Below are 20,287 nucleotides of genomic sequence, written 5' to 3' on the forward strand. Positions count from 1 at the left end.
TCACAAGAAATGCCATCATTGGTAAATTCCTCATGCCTCGTTGGAGGCCGGCTTGGCTGTGTGATGGGGTCACAGAAACTACAGTTTATTCCTGACTTTGCAGTCATTTAAAAACGTCTGTCTCCACTAAGCCAAAATCAATTTCCTTTTAATTTTTCAAGCAAAACTTATTTCAGTGTGCATAGAAAAAAATTCTTAAATATCTCTGAGACTTTCTTAGTTCATATAAACAACAATAAATAAAAACAGCAACAATCACGGGCAGACAAGGCCACATATTTCTTATCTGGCTGTGAGAATGGGGAGTTGGTGAGAGTGATCCAATTCACATTTACTGAGCATTTATAGAGAAGGTAAGAAACTGCCTTCCATATTTATCAAATCCACATGGATGCTTAGTAGTGCCAACTTCCAGGTAGAGAGGAACAGAGCAGAACAGAAGATAACAGGGACCAATTTTTAAGAGTTAGGCAAGAGTCAGGCATGTCCGTGAATGACCTAATCCCAGCACTGGGATGGGGAGTATTGAAGGAACAATATCACAAATCCAAGCTCAGCCTGGGCTACACAGGGGAATCCTGTCTCCAAATAAAACAAACGATCATCACACAACTGACAGTCTTTGCCTAGTTGGTTGTAACCATCAAGGTATAAATAATAAATACAAAGCATCATTCTAAGCACTTAATTATTGATAGATATTAGATCATTTGTAGACCCCCTAGATCCTATGGACAACAGTAAGTCAGCATAAGGTCTGTTTAGGCATCTAGACGATAATGCACGCTTAATGATGGTTTTTGGGATTTAAGAATGAAATGAATGAACCGTATGTCCTCATAGATACGGGCTATCCAGCAAACCAAAGGACGCTGAAGAATGAGCCTGTGGAGGAAAACATAAGCTGGGCTCCTTTAGTAGGGAAGAGACTCAAATACATTCTAATAACATGGAATTGTTTGTAGGAGAGGAACAGCATAGTTTAACAGATCAATAGATGAAAGAAACTGACCTGAAGACAAAAAAAAATGAGGCAAAAGAGAAAAGCCGGATCTTAGGATGTCTGAGTTTCAGCAGAGCTGACATAAAGAAGCAGGAGGTACTCAACACTTTCAGGTCAGGACCATCACTAAGAAAAGCATGCAACGCTGGCCCAGTATGAATGCCTGTACCCCACCCCAACCTCCCACATATTGGGTAGTACGATGTCATTCAGTGATGATTTTATTACAGTGAACTCTGATACGCTCTATTCCATCTCATTATTCCAGGAATGTAATTTTTCTCAGTAATTTTGTAAGTGAGTTATTATCTGTGGTTTGAAAGGCAGGGTTGGGGGAGGATCTAAACTAACTAGGGCCATGTCCTTAAGGGTTTTGGTGAGATCTTATTGAAAGACAAAACATTTGGTTGGGCTAAGCTCGTCAAGAAACTCTTGGTGAACCAAAGCTACAGAGAAACTCTGTCTCAAAAAACCAAAAAAAAAAAAAAAAAAAAAAAAAAAAAAGAAAGAAACTCTTGGTGACCTGGCAGGTTGAGGTGTGTTGCCCTTTCCTTGGGAACCATGTGAGCACCAAAGTCAGATCTAGGCATTTGTTACCTGGTTGAACTTGCCTCCAACACGTGGGGGAACTTTCACTGAGTCCACAGCGATTGGAAGGGACAAGATACTGATTTCACTGATGACACTGGTGACAAGTAGCCCTGGAAGATGCTACTTCGTTGCATAGTTATACTTTCTAGAGACCTGGTAGAGTGTAGTGGTTTGAATAACCACATGTCCCTAGGTTCATGCATTTGAATATCTGGTCCCCAGCTGGTGGCATTGCTGTGTCTGATGTAGCTGTCAGATGTAAGGCAAAGGGGGCAATGCTAGAGGGTTATGGCTACCCCAGAACTGACTGAGCCTTCCACTTCCTCATCTGTCTAGCTAGGCACAAGATACCTCATGCTTTTGCTACTGTGGACCCAGTCACTTCAGATGCCATGCCTTCTGCCATGATGGCCTATGCTATATCAAACCAAGACCAAAATAAATACTTCAACATTGGTTGCTGTGACAACAGAAAAGTAAATTAACACGGAGGAAACAGCGCCAAGCATTTCTGTAAGGATAAACTTAAGAGGAATCCCAGAGTCCAGTGAGCTCTGATCGAACAATAAGTGGACAGAGAGCCCACGGGAGGGCTTGGGAGGAGGAAAGGGAAGGGGACATGTTGTAATCTCAAAGATAAAAGATAGAATTTACAAAACCTAGAAAAACACCAGAACAACAACAACGAAACCAGGGCCACCGCTGACAACGTGCACCTGTTACAGTTCAGGAGCCCAGGGGACGAGGGTCACTCAGGCCTCAGGAATTCAAACCAGCCTGGGTAGCAGGGTGAGACCCTGCCTCAAAATGAATGAATGAGTGAAGACAATGGCTCCAAAGTCTTCATACTTAATTGTGCTCAATTTTCTTTGCTAATTTTCAGAATGATTATCTATACTTCTCTAACCGTTTTCATTGGTGATATCGTAAGGGTTTCTTCTGGAATCAGCTTTGTACAGATTTTATTCTTTTCAAATCCACTTTTGAATTTATTCTTTCTGGAGTTTCTAGCCATCCTATCTTAGGACATGCATTCATTTATGTATGTTGTTTTTCTTTTATTTTGAAAAGTGTTGCCTTTATTAGCAACAGCTATAGCATGACATGGTTATTCCAATAGTTCTCTGTTGTTCATTCGGCCGAGTGCTGAAGGATTTGAGATGACCACACTCAGCATGCAGGGAGGAGAGAGATCTACTCTATTTGTACACAGCGAAGCAGCGTGAAAGCGACTCTCAGCCTAGAGCGGGCAACAGTGCCCAGTGTTCCTAACTGGAAACCAACCCCTAGTAGCCAGCCCAAAATACATTTCTGCGTTTAAAAAATGTAGAATTTCATAGAGGGTACTAAATATTAAAGTTTTAAAAAAGAATAAAAATGAAGTTCAGTGATCTGAAACTGGTTGGTATTCTCTAGTGACTCATAACCTATAGGTGACCTTTGACTTTCACTGATGTAAACACACCCACATTCCAGATCCATGACTGAAAAGGAAGGTTGTCAGGTAGGTCACACAAGCTTGGAACAAACCAGGACCTATTGCCTTTCTCCTGCGTGTCTCGGGAAGATCTGGGAAGTTTTCAATTCTCTGTGTTCCAACTTATTCAAAATTCTAACCCGGCATTGTTCGCAGCACAGATTTGAGAACTGTGAGGAACTTGGGTACAACTGATTAGCTTGTGTCTCCCTATCTACTTTCAGTCCCATCTTCTTTAACAGTGTTGAAGGTCCACTCTCGTGGTTTTTTCTAGGTTTAATTTCTGTGGTTGTTTCTATTTTAGGGTAGAAGTGGGCTTTTGAGTTCAGAATTAACTGCCTTAAGTACAGTATAGGGGCCTTTACACCACTCTCATTTCTACCAACAGTTTGAAATAAACACTGTATATTAAATATATGATTTGATTTCTTCCTTATTTGCATCTGTTTTATTTCTTTCTCTTTTCTTACGGGTCTGACTAACTAACAGTTAAAGCACTATCATGAACAAGAACGTAGAATGTGTATACCCTTGTCTCACTGCACACTTTAGAGAAATGCTCTCAATATTCCCCATTCAGTGGAGTGTTGGCTATAGGTTTGTTATATAAAGCCTTTATTGTGTTAAGGTGTATTCCTTCTACTCTTGGTTTCCTCAAGGCTTTTTATCATGATGGACGTTAATGTTTATTGAATACATTTTCTGTCTCAAGTGAGATGATCATATGGTATCTGACCTTAAGTCTATTTATGTGCTGAATTACACTTAGTAGTTTGCTTATCTTGAACCAATCCTGCATTACTGGAAAGAAACCTCTTTGGTCAAAGTACACAGTTTTCTTAATGTGCTCTTGAATTAGGTTCACAAAATGTATATTGAGAATTTTTTGGGGAGGTAGTTGTTCTGTGATAGGGTGTCTCTGTGTAGCCCTGGCTGTGCTGGAACTTGCTCTGCACACTAGGCTGGCCTTAAACTCACAGAGATGCACCTGCCTCTGCCTCCCGAGTGCTGGGATTATGCCACCTATAACTACCTTTCTCTTTTGTATCTTATCTGGTTTTAGGATTGGAGTCTTGCTGACTTTGTGGGATGTGTTCCTTCCTTTTCTAGTTTATGGACTGGTTTCAGGAGCACTGGTTTTAGCTTTTATTATTAGTTTTTGTAAAAGTTGTCAGTGAATCCTCTGGCCCTGATTGTTTTTTAAATTGCTACTTCAATCTCACTGATTGCTTTGGATGTGTTGAAGTTGTCAACACTGTCCTGATTTAATTTCATTAGGTCACATTGTCTAGGAATTTATCTATTTCTTCTATCTTTTCCAGGATTTTTGGAATATAATTTTTTAGCGTATTCCCTGATTATTGTCTGGATTTAACTAGAATCTATAGCAACTTCGTTTTCACCTCTCATTTTATGAATTTGAATCGTTCCTCTTCTATTTAGTTAGTTTGACTACAGACTTAGCAACGTTACTGATTTTCTGAAAACCTACTATTTGATTGATTTTATGTATTGTTCTATTAGCCTCCATTGCCACTAATCTCTTCCCTGATATTTGTTATGTCTCTCCACCACCTGCTTCTTTTGAGTTTGGATTGTTCTTGTTTGTCTCAGATCTTGATGTGCACTGTGGGGTTGTTTATTTCAAATATTTCTAAGTATTCGTAGCTATAAAATTTCCTCTTAAATTGACACTATCAGATATCAGAAGAGTTTATGATGTCTTAGCACTGGCTTGGTTTTGTTTTCCATCACTGATGCTTAGTCTGCAGATGTCTTTACTAGTGAAGTATGTTTCTTGGAGACAATAGAGAATTGGATGTAGGTTTATTGATTTCTTTATTTTTTTAAAATTCAGTTATCCCAGCCTGTTTTTTTTTTTTTTTTTTTTTTTTTTTTTTTTTTTTTTTTTTTTTTTTTTTTTTGTTCTTGTTTTGTTTTTATTATTGGTAAGCCAAAGCCATTTATCTTTAAGGGTGTTAATGAAAGATGTTTACTAATTAATTTCTTTAATTTTGTGGTTATTCATCTGATTGATTGGGTTATTGTTGGTTCTTCACCCTCTCCCTTCCACTGTTAGAGGATTTCAGGCTTATTTTTTAGGGTGTTGGGTTCCTCCCTACCCTCCTTTGTTCAGCCTTGCTCTCCTGAAAGTTATTCTTCCCTGTACTCTTAGGAGTGGAGACTGTCTGTCTTCTCAGTGTGTAGAATATCCCTCTGAATACCTACTGGCTCAGCAGTCATGGCCTCCCTTAATTTGTTCTTGGTTTGAAATGTCTTTATCTCTCCAGCAACTTTAAAAGATAGCTTTGAGGTGTAGCAGTCTTGGTTGGCAGTTACTGTCATGGCCTGGAAGATGCCACTCAGTACTCTCTGGCTTTTAAAGTGGCTAATGACAGTTCTGATATTATTCTGAGGCTTTGCCTTTGTAAATGATCTTATATTTTCTCTTAAAACTGTTTGTTCTTTTGAGACAGGGCCTCACTATGTATTCCTGGCTGGCTTGGAACTCATTCCGTATATCAAACGACCTTGACTTCACAGGGATCTGCCAGTCTCTTCCTTCCGAGTACTATGATTTAAAGGCCTGCACTACCATGCCTGACTCTTTGCTTAAAACTTTTAACATTGTTATGTTGCTTTGTAATTTTTTTTAACATCTTTGTATCTTATATAACAGAGAGGTTCTTCTACAGTTATGTCAATTTGGGGTGGTTTGGGGTTCTGAACACTTCTCATTTTTAAACATGTGTCTCTATGTAGGAGAAGGGATCTTGTTGGTTCCCGGCCGCCCGGCTAGTTTAGACCTGAAATAATCACACAGAAACTGTATTAATTAAATCATGGCTTGGCCCATTAGCTTTAGCTTCTTATTGGCTAACTCTTATATTAATTTAACCCATTTCTATTAACCGGTGTATCACCACTTGGCTGTGGTTTACCAGCTAAAAGTTCCGACCAAAGTCTGTCTCCTGGCTCCATGGCGTCTCTCTGATTCTGCCCTTCTTTCTCCCAGCATTCCATTTAGTTTTCCCCACCTAGCTCTGTTCCCCTATAGCTCTGCTATAGGACCAAAGCAGTTTCTTTATTCATTAATGGTAATCACAGCACACGGAGGAGACTCCCACATCATCTCTAGGTTTGGGATTTTAATGTTTGTCTTTGCTCCTTCTTGATTCCATGGATTCCAGGTTTGCTCTCTTATCTGCATCCCAGGGTTCCTAAGTTTTATGATCATGTTCATTTACCTCAACCCCGTCCCTTACTGATGCCTGAAATGAGCATTCATCTGCCTGACTCTGCCTCTTGAGTACTGGGGTTAAAGGTTTGTGCCACCATGGCCTGGCCTAGACACTGTCTTACTTCCTTTTCTAACGTTGTGACGAAACACCATGCTGAAGGCAGTTTAAGAGAAAGAGCTGAATCGGGCTTGCGGTTTCAGAGGGTTACAGTCCATGATGGCAGAGCAAAGGTGCCAGCAGGAACAACTGAGACCTCACAGCTTGATCTGAAAGCAGGAGGCAGAGAAGGAACACGGGGAATGACGGCAGTCTTTTGAAACCTCAAAGCCAGTGACACTCTTCCTCCAACGAGTCCACACCTCACCTCCTAATCCTTCCCAAACAGCTCCACCATCTGCAGACCAAGCCTTCAGACATATGAGCCTCTGGGGTCATTCTCATCGGAACCACCACAGGTACCACTGTGACATTCATCCCTTTGCCTCCCTTTGCCCTCATTCCTCTCCCTTTGTAGCCTCTTCCTCCAGATTCGTTCCCGCTTTCATGTCTCAGGCATCCCTTTGTCGAGCCATACTCTTCCCCATCACCAGGACTACCTTCTCTTGTCTTTCCATTTTTCTTGTTTCTGTGAGTTATGCTTGCCTGGGGAGTTGCCTTGCTTTTCCACACGGCTTGCATTTTGTATTGAGATTTGCACATGTGTGGCTTTGGATGCCTCTCCTGGTTGGTTGTTGGCGGTGGTGGGGTTCATACTGACAGCCTGCTCTTGAAAGCTGAGCTTCCACTACCACTCAGCAAAGGGAAAACAAACTGCTAGACCACTGTCGGCACTGGACCACACTACAGGTAGAAATGTTCAAAAAAGAAAAATCAATTACAGCCCAGTAATGTATTATCAGTGACCAGAGAACTTAAAATGGCAAAACCACTGTAGAAAATGCACTAAAGCTCACAGTTAATTAGGGTGAAAATAGTAAATAAGTGAGATAAAGGAAGGAGACAGAAAGGGTCAAAAAAAACATTAAGATAAACGAGAAGACCAGAGAGAAGACTGGGGGGAGGGAGAAAGCGAAGATTTTTTTTAATAATTAAAAAGTTCAAAATCAGAATTAGAGCAATAAAAATACAAATATAAGATTGTTTTTTAAAAATTAAGGCAAAGTGAATCGATGCCAATAAATGTAGAGATGATAATAGCAAGGGAATATGTCAAGAAAGGAAAACAACAACAACAAAAAACTGTTGACCCCAAATGGAAGAACAAGTGTGTGAGCAGGCAAGACAAAGGAGATCGACAATTAAAAATATAATAACTTAAAATAGAGAAGGAAGGTAGAAATCCTGCTAAAGTAGAGTAAAAACCTGGAGAGGTGGAGCTGAGGAACCCCACCCTCTGACCCCAGGCTGAGAAGTATCAAACTCCAGGTTAGTTTCCAGTAGAGAAGACCATTTCCCTTCCAAGGACAGGGCCATTTCTCCTTATGGCCAGTCTCCTGCCACCTGCACTCCCTGTCCCATTAGGCCTGGTTCTCTTGCTCACCACAAATGCCTGTGTGGGCCTTCCCTCATAAAGGGTTATAACAGGCTAACCTAAGGCTGCCTGGTCTGTGGATGCTCTCGACCTCAGGCCCAGGGTAGCTCAGGTTTTAACAAATGCTTCGGTGTCCAGATGGTGCCTGGCTCCTGCTGCCCTAGTCACACACTATGACAAAATGGGTTTCTATCCAGCTCTGACATGCCCACCAGAAGAACTACAGTCTCACCACAGCCTAAAACTGGACTTTGTTGAGGAATATTATTTTAACTAGGCAAAGGCGTGTTCCTTTTGTTTATGCTGCATTTATTTTAGGAAAAGATGGTTGCATTTGCTTCACCTCGCCTGTCTGAGGAGCCTGATTGGTCTAATAAGGAGCTGAACAGGAGAAAGGACAGGTGCGGCTGGCAGGCAGGGAGAAGAGATAGGAGAAATCTAGGCTCCAGAGAAGAACATGAGGAGGAGAGAACAAGAGACATGCTTGGGGCAAAGAAGTCAGGCAGACGTCAGCTAGACAGACAGACGTAGAGAAGCAGTGAAAGTAAGATATACAGGTGTAAGAAAGGTAAAAAGCCCCCAGGCAAAGGGTAGACAAGGAGAAACAGCTTAAGCTATAAAAGCTAGCAAGAAAAGAGCTAAGCTAAGGTTGAAGCATTCAAAACTTAAAATAAGTCTCTGTGTGTGGGAGCCAGCCATGATATGGGCAGGTCACCCAAAGGGAAGTTCTTCACTTCCAACCATTATCACCTGCCAGAGTAGTTCTGAGCCACTGATAAATTTAACAAGAGGCCTGAGTCTCAGTAGTTTACCCTGAAGCAGTGCCTGGTTGCAGGAAGACCCACAAGCTGAGATTACCTGAGCACCACTCAAAAACAATTCATCTAAAGGAAATGCCTAACATTCCAACTGTTGTAGATAGGACCACCTGCCAGTACACACTCACCAGGACACCCTTAGACAAATGTCAGTCAATCAGGGGTCATAAACCTCAGAAATACCTCGCTCCCACCTTTACTACTATAAAAACCCAACTCTAACTGAGCTGGTGCTCTCTGATTATTCCAATACGTTGAACGTGCGGAGAGACCGAGTTTGCAAACTTGTATAAAATAAAGGCTCTTTGGTTTTACATATGGAACTTGGTCTCTTTGTTGGCTTTTGGGGGGACTTCGTGGATTTGGGCATAACATGTGTCATCATTTGGGAACTGGTTGGTGGCCCAAAGGGACTTGAGGTTCTTTTGGTTTGTCCTGAGGGTAGCACTGACCATTTCTTTCTGGCTGACCTTTAGAAACATCTGCAGTCTGTTTGTCCGTGAGTCTGTGTTCAGCGTGCGGCTCTGTGTGCTGTATCTTTGTCTGCTGGGCTCTCCTCTGATAACTTGACTTTGTGTATTCCTGAAGCTTTTCTTCCTTGCTTTCTCTCATCGAGACAGTTTCTTATTCTGAACTATCTCTTTCGTTGGCTCACACGGAGGCAGCCTCTAATTTGCCATCTTACCCAGAAGGCCTTAAGTTGTTTTAGGAAAGAGTCTCACAGTGTAGCCCAGGCTGGCCTCAAACTCCCAATCCTCCTGTCTCAGCCTTCTAAGCATTGGGATTACAGGAGTGTACTGCCATGGCTGCTGTTCTAGTCTCATTTATGTTTCTATGGTATACTATATATTACGTATGCACGTGTGCGCATGCTTGTCCACCCTAGTGTATGCACGTGAAGGTCAAGGGACAATTTGTTGCTGTCCAGTCTCTCCTTCCGTTGTGTGGCTCCTAGGACTTGAACTCAAGTCATCACGCTTGGATCAGGTGCCCTTCCCCACTGAATCGTCCAGGACTGTCGCTAGTAGCAGTTAAAAGCAAAAGGAGTGCCTCAAGTTTTAGCTGGATAATTAGAGCATATATAAGGCCTATATCTTGTTTCTTTTTTAGTATTCATAGCTATTATTTTTCATGTCTTATTGCTTAATTTAATCTCTAAAACAATATTATTATATTAATAATAGTATCTTTGTCCTATTCTTGAGTTTGTTGGAAATGCCTTTAGCACCTCTTACTTTGTGTGCTTCCCGCTGGGTTAAGCAGCTGGCATTTACTGTCCCCTGAAAAGTAAGATTGGATCAAATCAGAGGGTCCTGAGAGAAAAAAGAAAATGTTTTAAGAAGAAAGATGTGGTGATATTTCGTTTGTGATCTAACAAATAAAGCTTGCCTGAAGATCAGAGTGCAGAGCTAAGTCACTAGTTAGCCAAAGAGGCTAGGTAATGGAGCCACACATTTTAAATCCCAGCACTAGGGAGTCAGAGGCAGATGGATCTCTGTGAGTTCAAGTCCACCCTGGGCTAAACAAGGTTGATCCAGTCTAAAAGAAACAGAGCCAGCATTGTGGTGGTGGGAGTCACATGCCTTTAATCTCAGCACTAGGAAGGTGGAGACAAGAAGGGATATGGCTGGGTGGAGAGAGGAATATAAGGCAGGAGTAGAAAGGAGTATATTCCATTCTGTCTGAGGGCTTGTAGAGACAGAGTACCCTATTGGGTCTGAGGATTTCATAGAGGTAAGAACTAGTGGCTGACTGCTCTGCTTCTTCGATCTTTCAGCTTTGACCCCCTAATATCTGACTCCAGGTTTTTATTATGAAGACCAACTAGAAACCGCACAACAGAAAGGAATGACGAACCATACTTAAAGTTGGAGAGTGGGTCATTGGGTCTAAAAACACAGGCCACTGGCTATCCTATAGTCAGATAACAGAAGTGGGCTAAAAAGAGAATGAAGATTTTATTGTGAGGGACTGAAGACAGATGGAAACAGAGAAAAGTCAGCTGGGAGTTTTTGTTCTACTTTGGATTTGGTATTTATTTTGTTTTATACAGGGTCTCACTCGGCCTCAAACTCCTTATATAACCAATGGCCTTGAAGTCTTGATCTTCCTGCCTCTGCCTCTCTGGTTCTGGGATTTACTTTTGAATGGCTGATGACGTTAAACCATTACAATTCTTTATTACATTTATTTACTGGGGGCAGAGGGGCAGGTCAGAGGACAACTTCCTGGAGCCAGTTTTCTCCTCCTACTGTGTAGGTTCCAGGGATCAAAGCAGGCTACTAGGCTTGGCAGCAAGGCCTCTACCCGCTGAGCCATCTTGCCAGCCCTTAAACTATTTTTGAATGCTGCTGTGTGTAGTCCAGCGGTGAGAAAAAACCCTACAGAGGGAGAGGGAAGAACTTTTGATTCAGACACAGCAGCGACAGATGTATTTGTTTATCGGTGCTAGACATTGACCGCCAGGATGCCTCCGCCCTCAGCTTGCCCTCTACGGGACTCAACCCCAGCCCAGAGCAACAGCAGATTGTTCTTAGTAACAGGTGGGAAGGCAGAGTGAAGTAGACAGACATTGGTAAATGGGTCCCTGTAGTTGCTTTTTCTTAGTATGCGAGACTTTCCTAGGTAATTCTGGTGAACCGGAAGGCTTCAAATCAGCATCCCACAGTTAGAGTGACACAACCCAGGGAGCCTGCAGCTTCCTGCCCCCAGGGCTGCACCTGCATCTTGGCTTTCATCTGTGCCATAGAACAAAGGTGTTTCTAGCATGGCCTGACGTGAAGAGGGCGTGGCCTCTGATTTGTAGGCCTGACTGAGGCTGTAATGATCCCTTGGATCGGTCTCATTTTCACGGATAAGCCTGAACTCTGTGCATGCGTGTGTGTGTGTGTGTGTGTGTGTGTGTGTTTGTTTCACAAGTGGCACTAGCTTCAGATACAGCAGAGAGGAAAAACAAAGAGAGGAGAGACTGAAAGAAGGAGAAGAACAAGAAACAGAAAAGGGGAAGAAGGAAAAGGAGCAGGGAAGACAGAGATGGAGAAGGGGAGGAAGAGGAAGAGAGAGATATTACCAGACTTCTTTGCAAAAAGACAGAGGTTTGCTTTTTCTGCCTTTGCCAAGGGCTCTACCACTTCAAGCTTCAGTAGGTTTCTCAAACCCGACCAGTCCTCATCTCTGGGGGAGAGGCCACAAGCCAAGGCATTGTTCCTCAGTGATGCCAACTCCTCCTTGGAGCAGAAGGCATGGAGACGAGGAAACTGTTGTGTAGTCTGGAGGGTTTGGTTTTCCTCACCACCTCAACCTGAGTCAAAGTGACCACCCTGGGATAAATCTGGCAGTCAGGGTATTTTCCTGTTCCCATATCCTCCAGGGCTACCCCAGAGGTGTGTCCAGACACATGCAGTGGGTCATGTGACAGAATGACCTAGAGAAACTCCCTGATCAACACCTACTTCCTCCAGCTCTTTCTCTAGGAGTCTCCCCTGAGGAGTGTTTCCAAGAGCAGTTCCCACAGGAGAAAGACTCCACACAGCAAGCTGGGTGGAAGGAGCCCAGGTAGACAACCCTGGTTCTTATTCGGTCCCCTGGCCTCGTGCAGCTGAGGACCCTGATACTCAAATGCATATTTCATGGTCTGTCATCCCACGGTTTGGAGGAGGGCCGCTTGCTATGCATGAGCCATTCACTCACGCTCATCACACGGAGAAAATTACATTTCCCCAGTTGCCAAATGGGAGAGATAAATTACTCACATGGGCAAGTACACCGTTGCCACGAAAACGGTTTCCAGACCCCAGACACTGAGCTAAAAGGCAGAGAAGGGAGACTCAGAGACTTCCTGTTGTCCTGGGTCCCCCTCTTCATTCCTGCTCACCAGACCCTCATCTGACACTGGTGAATTTACTTTGTGGGACATTTGCCCTTCTGTCTCTTTTGCATAAAACACACACATCTTGAGGCCTCTTTTTCTTCCTTCCTAGAAGAGATGTTATAAAAAGGAATACATCAACACAGAACACTTCATATTTATTCATACTTGCTGAATTGATAATACTTATTTGTAATGAAAATTAAGTAAGTAGGACATTAAAATGTGCTCTAGGAAAGGCACATTGAAATGTTTGACTACAGAGGGACACCAGCTTTATCTTCGCCTTCTCTTTTAGGTTAATGCAAGTTCAGATAACTACTGTCTCTAACCTATTGACTGGCTACCTACGCACATATGATTAATGGCAATTATATCTGCACAGTAATTACAGCTACCACCTGTTACCCTTTTAGGACCACTACTGAGCTAAATAATTGCTCCAGCTTCCAGTGCAACCCAACAGTTTTTAAGTTTTATGTTTTTGCCCGTTTTACCCTTAGCGCAGTTATACAACCCAAACATAATTTTTCAACAGTTACTGAGTTCCTTATTAAGCACCTGAAATTGTACCGCTCTCCCTGTCAGGATGAGGCAGAAATAAACACATGATGCAGCAGACTCCGAGAAATGTTCTAGTGCAGCCCCCACTTTGAGAGCTTTGGTTGGGAGGAGGGAGGGCTCACAGGCAGCTAAAGCCACTGGTGACCTCATTATACAATATTTAGTTCATCGCATTTTTTTCCCTGCTTAGGAAAGCAGCTTCCCATTTTAAAGGGACGCAGGCATTCAGTGACGCATCTACTTGCTGAAAGACAGCTCAAATACCAGTCACCACCAAAGTTTGGGGTCTGAAGGCTTCTCGGGTTTTTCTCTGGCTACCTGTCTGTGAGTTTTACTTGGACTTCACGAACGAGGATTGATGCACAGTCCAGGCAACCGGCAGCACCTCCAAGGCCAGCTAGTGACCTGAGGTCCAACAGCCTCCCCTCGACCCTCGGCCGGAGGCTGGCTCCCGCCCACACGGGTCTCCCCCTGCCTGGAGCGGTCCAGTTCCAGCCGGCTCTTTCTCTCCGCCCTCGGTCTCAGCAGTTACTGTAGAGAGGGCTGACTAGGAGAAAAGACCAGGCTCCTGCCGGAGCTCAGAGAGAGCTCCAATTCCCGCCATCCCTTCCTCCGGGACAGGGCCTTGAGGGGACCCCCAACCCTGCAGGAGTGAGGACCGGCTTCTAGAGCGACAGGGGCCCTGGAGAGCAGGTGCCCGGCGGGAGGGCCAGGCTGCCCCGGGACCAGGCTCCAGGCAGGAGGTGCAGGAGCCGGGCTGCTCAGGTGAGGTTGCCTCTTGGTTTGGGTCCCAGATGGATGGTCCCCAGTGAGGTTCCCTGGGGTTCTCTATTCCCCCCCCCCCGCCGCCCCCTACCGCAGCAGGTGGGGGCCGCGGGCCAGAGAAGGGGCGGGGCTGGAGGCGGAGCCGCGGCGGGGGCAGCACGGTGGAGGCCGGGCCAGAGCCCGATCCGGACTGTCGGGGAGCCGGCTGAAGCTCGTCCGCGACTGGGCTGGAGCAACCGGGCAGAGAGCGCCGGCGCCGCGGCCGCAGACAAAGGGCCGCCGCGCTCCATCTGCTTCGGTGAGTGACTCCCTGCTCGCCCTCTTTCTTCTCCCTCTGCCCGCGCCTCCCGGAGTTCCGTGGGGGTTCCGAGAGCTGGGGACAGCAAGGACCGGACTTCCAAGCTCATTCTGCATCTCAGCCTCACCTGACCCGTGATCCCCCCTCAAGGCCGATCAGACACCCAACTCGCGACTTTCTGAGCGCCGGCCCGCGATCTCCGGCGGGACCCACTCGGCCGCCTTTCGGTGACCTCTTCCTCCGCACACCGCGCGCGGGTGCTGTCCCTGGGTCCCCAGTTTGGGTGAGAAGGTTGCGGCTTGGTTCCCCCATGGGTGTGTGCTAGGGAAGAGGACCTGTGGTCGGGGGCTGGGCGCCACGAAGGGACCCCACCCCTTGGGGACAGCGCGCATTCGGGGTCGCAGAGGGGCGGTTCTCGAGTTCTGATTCCGATCGTGGTTTGGGGGTCTGGTTCAGTTCCCTGTTAGCCTATCCTCCAGCTTATTTCCCTGTTCAGCCGGCAGCCTAGCATTTTCCATGGCCGCACCCAAAAGAAGCGTCCCCTCTGCGGGTCGGTGGCCCGGGGCGGGAGAGGACCCGGCTGCTTGGAGCCCCCAACTGCTGGGGAGGGCTGGCAGTGCGGGCAGCGGCTGGGGGCGGACATCACTGCTCTGTCCGGCCGGCTCCCGCTGCCTCGGGCCGGCTTGATCTCCATCAGAAAAGAATCGGAAGCCCGGCGGGCTTTTGCTTTTGTTCTCTCTCTCTCCTACTCTGGAGTCCTCAGAGAAACCCGGGTGGGTGGTTACCCAATGAGGGGGTTGTGGAGAGAGTTACAGGTGCTGCCCTGAAGTGACAATCATTGGAAAGGCGCTTTCCAGCCCCTAGATTCTGATCGCTCATCGATACCCTGGAGCGGAGGTGGGTATAGCGTTCTAAAAGGGCGCGATGCCTGCCGTGGCTGCGCTTGTCACGCGCTCCTCCTGCACTGTGAAAAGCGCTACCTCGAGACGTGCATTTCCATTCATGGATCTGTGCCGCCGTGGTTTTGATTAATGTCATCTCTGCCAGGTTCTCTAAGAACGAGTGTTGGCTGGTATTCAATTTCCTAGCCTTTTACTGGAGGCCTACTGTGTGCAAGGCAGCTGTTTTAAGATTTTAAGATTAGCTTAATTTCCGAGATGTTTATTGAGTACCTACTACGTGCAAAATGGGTGTGCCATGCCGTTTTCAGTTTGACAGGTTCTTGTTTGAATATCTCTGATGTTTGAGGAAACTATTAGGACCCCGTTATCGTAATCCTTATTTACGGAGAACTTAATATGGGAAGGACATTTTTGGCTAAATGTGTGCCAAGTGTACTAGCAGGGCACTCGTGGAGGGGGTGTGCATAGAGACAAGAAGCGGGGAGTGTAATGGGTCTTCAGCTTCCGGAGAAAACTGCATTTTAACTTTATAGATTATGGTGTGGTTTGAAAAGAGCTTGATTCTACGCTTCAGACAACTTAGGCTTGAATGTTTGAGGGTTGATTCCACTGGAATGAGGCAGAATAATGAAAAGAAAAAAAAACTGTGCTGATTGTAACAGGGAATGAAACAAAGTTTAATGTGGCCAAACCCTAGTGCTTTAAAGGGAATCTGTGTTGAAGGCAGAAAGACAGACAGGGGTCGGGGCGGGGTGGAGGGGTGCAGAACAGGGGAGACAGACAGATGGTGGGGACACAACCAACTCAAGAAGGAAGGACAATAAGGGGTGAACTTACTTCAGCCTGGTACCAGGGCCAAGGGAGTGTCCTTACAAATGCTCAGACAGACCTGTTGAGAGATTTGAAGAGGTAGCCCCAGATTTTGATGCAAACTGGCCATAAAATTATTATAGAGCCCCAATACAATGGTAGCTATCCAAACACTTCTATGTCAGAGCTGCAACCAGGAAATGCAATCAAATCATCGTCCTTGTCTTGAAGTACTTGACACAGTTCATAAAAGATAAACTTGTAAAATTGCAGTTTGGGCATCAAGACAGGAAAGCCAAAACAGGAACATAACAAAACAAAACAAACAAAAACCAAAAGAAACCCTGAGAATTGTGGCTTTTCTTTGATCAGAAATGGAGACTTTCCATTTGTTCTGTGTGTTTATCTCTTGACATTGACTTCCAACAGTTTCTGGTAACTGTGTGATCCCAGCTTCTTGATACGATGAACTTTTTCTTCTTAAAGTGATTCCTGATTCCATGTTAAGTTCTTTTAAAACTTCATGGCATTATTTTTGTTATGAATTTAACCTCCCCCGCCCCCCCAGAGTCTTTTCTGGAAGCAGATGTGTTAGAAAATCTTCATAGAAAATGTGCTCGCAGGCTCTATGCTGGCTAAGGAGCAAAGGGAAAGAAAAACCAAAGGAGACGAAGAGCAGGAATCTCTAGAGAAAACACAAGGTGGTATTACAAGACGAAATAAGAGTCCATTGGAGGGAAATGACAGCAAAGGTGTCAGGAAGAACAGGACATCTTTCGGAGCCCTTAGAAGGGGCTAGGTTTTCACTTGGAGGGCTTTCTACTAGTTTGCTAGAGAGGGGCTGCCTGGGAGGTTTGCAGAGTGTTGGACTGTTGACATAATGGGAGCATATTAAGTTTTACAGTTCTGTGAGATCCCCTAGCTGTCCCAGCAGCTGGTCAATCTTGAGCACCCCCACCCCCCATTCTTTCACGCATTCCTGGAGTGTTTTCACCTGAGCTGAGCTTGACTGTAATCTTCCTCCAGGCCAAGAATGTGTCTTCTTTTTCTGCCTGCATCTGTCCTTCCCTGCATGCAACTGCAGACAGTCTGTGGAGTAGGTGACACCGCAGTGTCTGCTGCTGTCCACTTCTTCACCCTCTCCCTCCCTCCTCAGGGTCCCCTGTTCTCCTCAGCCTTTTCAGCTGCTCCAGGAAGTCCTTGCACTCTGTGTAACCTGGTCAGGGGAAGGCAATCTGCTCTCAGTCTATTTGTCTTGAATGTGAACGTAGGTCACTGTTCTGTCTTCTGGGGGGTCCTTGTTCTTTAAACCTTATCGAAGAGTGAAAATCTGCCTCTATGGTGCATATGCCAGGTGTCAGAAGTAACTGGTTAGGCGAGGCACCTTCCTGGTACACAGCCCAAGGTCCTAGCTGTCCCGTGATCCATATACCTCTGGAGACCTCAATCTTCTTTTTGCATAGGGTCTTGCTGTGTAGCCTAGGCTCACTGATCTCAAAGTTCAAATTTTCCTTTCTGAGCTTCTGGAACTGCAGGCATGCTCCACCATGCTCACCTCCTTCTCTTTGAAGTATAATTTCCATTTTCTCCTCAGAGGCTTCAGTGTTTTTAATCATGTGGTGGTAACACCTGTCAACAACTTGGCCTTCACACGCTCTCCCGCAAGGTCTATAGATTGGTTATTTTGCAGTGGGAGTCTGCATCTCCCCACACACATGCCCATTACTTCAAGACAGATTCTAAACCATGGCTCTGGACTTTGTGTTTCCTTGTCAAAGGAATGGGGACAGCTGTCCTTATAGAAATACCTTGTCTAGTGTTTAGTTATGTCTATAGCTTCTACCCATTGAATGCTGGTAGCCTATGGAGCCACCCTTTCTAAATGGTGATAGCCCCAAGTATCTCCAGATACCAAGAAATGTGCCCTGGGAGAAAAGTTACTCCTGTCTGAGGATGATTGTTCTATGGAACACTGGATATTATGTATCATGCTCTAGCGGGATATTATGTATCATGCTGTAACATGATTATCCGGGAGAGACTTTATTTATTGTCATTTGATTCTTTTCCGTAAGAGTGACTTAATAAATGTATGATTAACTTTGTAGAACTTTCTATATAAATAATTTCAGGTCAGAATTAACATTCTCTGTCAGCACAGGTGCTGGAATCCCCGTCATCATCTTGTTAAGTTCATTTTTGAGGCAACTTTTCCTTCTCAGATTCTTCTCTTTAGTGTAACACTAACTTACCTACCAGAAGTGTGGGTAGCAGAACCATCGTGGGCAGTAAGCACACCCCGCAGGAGCATCTGAACCTGCTGCTTGGGCAGGAGCTGGTGGGCGACACCAGGGCAGGGAAGTGGTGGTAGGAGTTGAGTTCTGCAGGAATTTGCTTACGTAATTTGGAGATGCAAAATGACCAAGCCTTGGATGGGTCCTCTGACAGTCAAGGAGGGTACCGTGAATTCAAGTTTTGGTTTCTTTCCTGGTAAAGCCATCTTGACAGGGCTTGAGGAGTGATGGATGAATGCATGAACATGATATTAAAACCTTGCTTTGTGTGTGACCAGTAGAAGCCTAGAGGAGCCTCTCAGGGTGTTGTCTTAAATCATAGAAAGATCTGCATAGGATTGTGGGTTCCAGGGATGACCTGTGCTTCTGCTGATATCTGTCCTCGAAACCAAGAGCTTGATGTACCTCCAGAATCAGCATGAGCAGTATCACTGCAGGATGGAAAGAGGGCAAGGGTAGTTTAAGTTAAGCCGAGCTGCAGTGATAGAAGTTACTTTTGTGCCTCGGAAGGTGGGACAGTGTCCAACACACTGCTTCAGAAAGCGAATGAAGCCTGTCTTCAGGTCATCGAAGGGTCACTGAGAAGTTTTAGTAAGAGTTCATTAATTTAGATTTCTCTCAGGAGTCCCTGAGACTTTTTCCGTGCATTCAGACAGACCAAGAGGGAAGCATTTACTCTCTTACTTTGAGGGTAGTGGTTGTTGGTGATGCACAGGCAATTTAAGTACTCGTAAGCTAAATAATAAAACACTGAAAACTATATTTTAGATTTTAATTAATTCTCCAGTATGTTAATTAATCTTTTTGCCTTAGTTGAGAGCAATCTAGTTTCATTATGTAAATACCCCCAGCTCTGTGTGAGGTTAATCTAAAGTATCAAAGTCTAGATTAACAATAACAACAAAAAAAAAGCAGGAAGATTTGCTATTATAGGGGCATCTGAAAATGCTATTTTATTTTTAAACTGACTCTTTATATGAATATTCTAAAGAGTTGAGATCTATTGAGTTTTTTTTTTATTTAACTCATTCACAGAAAATAGAACTGAAAGAGATTCAAGGGTCCCCTGAACAGCCTTCCTTGCCCATCATGTAAGTGGGGAAATCAAGGTAGCGAGCAGTTAGATGGCTTGCCAGGGTTACAGAGAGGACCATCAGGAGGCTGGGGCTGGCAGCCAGGAGTTTGCCGGTCTCTCGGATGCTCAGTGCTGCTGGGATATTCTTCAATCTTCTTGGTTGCCAGAGTTTGTTGGTGGAGAGGGAGGAGGCAGGAAAAGGATTTAATCACTTGCCTCATTTCTAGGGCATCTCATTCTGAGAAAGCGACTCAGAGATTCAAACTAATTACATTGGTGCCAGATGTGTGTGTACACACACCCAGTTCTGAAAACAACCAAGGGGGAACTCCAACAGTTGGGTTGAGGGAATGGAATTATTTTATAGAACTTATTTTAGCTTGTTTTAAGATCTCTTTACAGTGAATGATAACATTTATGTTTCTGTTTAGGAAAGTAATACATATTCATGAGTATCAAAAATAAACAAATCTATCTGTGCACTTCTTTGACCCCATTCATTTTTCTTTTTTAAAAAACGGTTTCCTTAGCTCATTTTAAAATAAAATTGAGCCGGGCAGTGGTAGCGCACACCTTTAATTCCAGCACACGGGAGATAGAGGCAGGTGGATCTCTGTGAGTTCGAGGCCAGCCTGGTCTATAGGGATAGTTCTAGGACAGCTAGGGCTACACAGAGAAAACCTGTCTCAAAAAAAACAAAAGCAAAATAAAATAAAATTGAGACTATATTATATGTACAATTTTAATTTTAATTTCTTTTTAGTTAATACTAGGAACAAATGATACTTATGATTCAAACTCTTGGTCAATGTAATTTTTAATGAATGGGTAATTCAATATTTGCAGACTCCTCAATGTACCCCGACCCTTTGCTATTAGTAAATATTAAATTTCCCTCCAAGTTCTCCCCAATGAGTCATTGTGCCTATACTCTTTTGACAACTTATATTACTGGCTTTTTTCCTATGATATATTCCCAGATAGCAAAGTTACTTAGCCAAGGGAGTGATTAAATAAATGTCTTTCTGAAAGTGGCATGCTAGCTTTTA

General features: G+C 44.5%; 1 protein-coding gene across 3 annotated transcripts in view; it reads left to right on the top strand.

Moving 5' to 3' along the window:
* Nucleotides 1-13,389: 13,389 nt before the first annotated feature.
* The window catches only part of Mapk4 (mitogen-activated protein kinase 4), a 130,125-nt gene continuing 123,227 nt past the window's right edge, over nt 13,390-20,287 (top strand). The window contains exon 1 of one of the 3 annotated variants that reach the window (XM_057789234.1): nt 13,390-13,859. The gene's annotated coding sequence lies outside the window, so the exon portion shown is untranslated. Of the gene's footprint in view, nt 13,860-13,913; nt 14,158-14,374; nt 14,441-20,287 lie in introns of those variants that run through there. The other 2 variants (XM_057789231.1, XM_057789233.1) reach the window with 2 other exon arrangements.

This window comes from Chionomys nivalis, chromosome 14 (genome assembly GCF_950005125.1).
Source record: "Chionomys nivalis chromosome 14, mChiNiv1.1, whole genome shotgun sequence".
Lineage (NCBI taxonomy): Eukaryota > Metazoa > Chordata > Mammalia > Rodentia > Cricetidae > Chionomys > Chionomys nivalis.